Source organism: Frankliniella occidentalis, unplaced genomic scaffold (assembly GCF_000697945.3).
Source record: "Frankliniella occidentalis isolate FOCC.00 unplaced genomic scaffold, Focc_3.1 Scaffold110, whole genome shotgun sequence".
Taxonomy (NCBI): domain Eukaryota; kingdom Metazoa; phylum Arthropoda; class Insecta; order Thysanoptera; family Thripidae; genus Frankliniella; species Frankliniella occidentalis.
The window spans coordinates 499880-503000 of NW_026267238.1; the positions used below are offsets into that span (position 1 = coordinate 499880).

The 3121-nt window shown below is 57.8% G+C and overlaps 1 protein-coding gene across 2 annotated transcripts in view; it reads right to left on the reverse strand.

Annotated features, from left to right (window-relative positions):
* Nucleotides 1-3121, reverse strand: part of LOC113205572 (protein tweety) — a 56806-nt gene that overhangs the window by 20502 nt on the left and 33183 nt on the right. For both annotated transcript variants that reach the window (XM_026421238.2, XM_026421237.2), the window contains exon 2: nt 1955-2047. The gene's annotated coding sequence lies outside the window, so the exon portion shown is untranslated. The remainder of the gene's footprint in view (nt 1-1954; nt 2048-3121) is intronic.

Consider the following 3121-nt stretch of genomic DNA (forward strand, 5'->3'; position numbering starts at 1 on the left):
TTCCCCCTCCCGGGAGATGCCCCCCCCCTACCCCAACGACCGCAGGAAACCACAGAGATCAGCAGCGGCAACGCGCAAACTTTGGCAGAGGAGAGAGGGAGGAGGGTCGCAACAACCATTCCTCATACCGCCCACGGCACGTAACGCAAAAAAAAGAAACAACCAGACAACGGGAAAGGAAATCCAGAAAATGATAATACCCCCTACACTCTTTATTCGCAATAGCGTTCCCAGCAGCAGGTGCCCGCTATAGTCTCCATCTCTCTCACACACGCCGAGTTTCTCATCCCAGTGAATTAGCTGACTGACGGCTGGCCCCGCCCCGAAGCAGCGCCTCGCGCCAGGCCATAAAACGCAAATGATACGGTGTAAACTAGCGCCGGGCGTCACGCCGAGGAGGGCCTGAGCTAGCCTGGCCGCCCGACCCAGCCCGGCCCCCCCGGGCGGGCCGCCACCTGCAGCTGCGCGGCTCCACAGCTGGCCCGGCTCCATCGCTCGGATGTGCGTCTCGCTCGGCTTTTTACGACACGGATGGAAATGTATTTTATAAAGTACACGCATGTATGGCGGAAACTCAACTCGCGCTAGGAGAGACAGAGAAACAGAGAGAGAGAAACGGCGTAGAGAGAGATATACAGAGAGCGAGAGGGGTGGTTCAGCCGGGAGGCGGACCGGAAGCTGGCGAAGAGCAGCGGTGTTTACGTGTTCCGGCTGCGGCCCCCTCGGGGTCCATTCCACTAGGGCGGCCCGTGTAGGCCGTGGGGAGGCCGAGGCCGCACTGTAGTGTGCACGACTGCAGAGCTCCGCGACGGACACGGTCCACGGAGCACAGGGGGGATGCATTGCATCCAATCATGGCCCGCGGCCGCACTGCGCCATTCGGGGAGGAGGCCTGCGGGTCGGCCGATCTGGCCGATCCACCGACGAGACGCTGCTGCTATTGGATCCACTGTGGCCCACTCGGAGGGCCGACTGTTTGAAAAGCGCCGCTACAAAATGAAAAGAACAAGAACAAAAACACGACCGACATACGGATACGCGCGCAGTAAACAAATCCCTCCCCGCCGGCCACCCTTTCGCTCGAGTGAACCGTAATCCGCGGGGTGGACCCGCGCGGTTGGTTCCCGTCCTCTGCACCACCCCGTCCAGCCCATCCCCCCGCCGCCGCCCCCGGGGATGATCCCGAGCGTCCGCAAAGCGACGTCACTATAGGACACATCAGCTTCAGCTTCCGGGTCCCCGGCTGGCGCAGGTCGCACCAAAAGCAGCATAGAGGCAAGCAAGGGAAGACTGACAAGGGAACCTTTTTAGGTGTAAATCTCCGATTTCGTTGTAACTTGGAAAATTTGAAGGTTAGTTATGTAGAAATCGGATGGCGCTTGAAATTTTTCCTGAACATCACATTTAGTTTTCCCCTATATAGGGGTAGGAGTGCGGTTTTTATGCATGGTTTTTGTGATATTTTTTCTTAAATGTAAGGCAGTGTTCTAAGGGGTAACTCATCAAAGTAGCGCCCTTTGGGCCAAAATTTTGTCCGTTTTGCTCTATTTTGTACCGTTAAGGCGGTAGAGGGATATTTGTGGCAAAAAGCAGTGTAAGGCTTAAGTAAACCCCTAGTAACTGTGAGGTTCAGGAAAAATTTCAAGTGCCATCCGACTTCTAGTACAATAACCTTTAAATTTTCCGAGTTTCAACGAAATCGGAGATTTACACCTGAAAAGGTCCCCTTGTGAGGAACGGAGAAAGAGAGGGTGAAAGAGATGAGCACATGGAGCGAGAGAGAGAGGGGAGGGGGTACGAATCCATTCCGCTCTCTTTGCAATTTCCTCTCTCGGATTGCGCCCGGGGCTGGGTGGGAGGGTAACCTCCTCAGGAGCCACCTGCCCCCGGGGCGTGTCCCACTGCTGAAAGTGAATGTGTGGGTGTGTTGTGTGGGGCACGACGCTATACTCACTGCTTTCGGGTCGGCGCCGTTGCTCGCGCAGGGTCAGCGCTGCGCGATGCGATGCCGTCGTCGCCGCCGCAGCGACCGCGACAGCCAAACTCCCTGCGGAGGCAAAAGAGAGAAGACACGAATAAGAAACACGATATTAGCAATTCACAGGAGGCGCGACACAAACACACAGCCCGGGGGAGCACCCCGACACACACCGAGTGCAATATGTCCACGATTTATTTCCTGTCATGGGGTTGGGAAGGGGGAGGGGAGCAAGTCCACCGCGGCCCCAGCTCATCAGGGACCGCCGGGACGTAAGCGGCCGACCCAAGTTCAATAAACCGAACAGCGCCGACAGCCCCGCCGCCGCCGCCCGGGCCGATCAACGGCCAGCGCCAATAAAAGGGTGAAAAACAAGGCTAATCGTAGTCGAAAACCGACGAGGAAAAGGACGAAGAATCCGAACAGATGGGGACAGCGGGCCGAGCGGCTGAGGAAGGGGGGAGGGGGGGGGGCTTCCCTGGGCCCCCCAAAAGACTGCAGTTAGGAATGCGGATGGACTATACTGCGGGCTGTTAGCAGGGGCTTAAGAGCTGATGGTCGTGAAATGAGGCGCTGATGGCGTCATCAACCAGCGGAGGCAGCAGGGGCAGCGGTACTCCAGCGGTATGGCCGGATAGATTAAAAAAAAAAACACACAAAAAAGAAAGGAATATTTCGCGTTCTGTTTCTGGCATTTTTTCGGGTCCTCCAGCAGGGGCGGCTCCAGGGTGGCGGTGGCGAGGCGCTGATGTCATTAGACCCCCCGCAGCTACTACCCTCCAGCACCCCCCAGGGCTCCAGGTCCATCAGAGGTGACCAGCCGGCCGAGCACTTCGCGGCCGTCAGGGAGAGGGGGGTGTGGGGGGGGTCTGCTACCCGCTCGAGAAAACTCTACCCCCGAGAAACGGTTTCTATCGGCGGTAATTTTTTTCTGTAGCTGCCACCCCCCAACCCCTCCTGAACGGTGAAAATCGAATCGCGAGCTGTTCTCTCGCTTCAAGCCCAGCCGCCCATACAAACCACCCCAACCCTCTCCCTCCGTCCCTCCGGCCTGTTCCTGTCCAAGTCCACTGACCATACCAATGTGACCGCGGTCTCTCTCTCTCTTGCGCGCGGGTGGGACGGGGTAAGAATGGGGAGGAG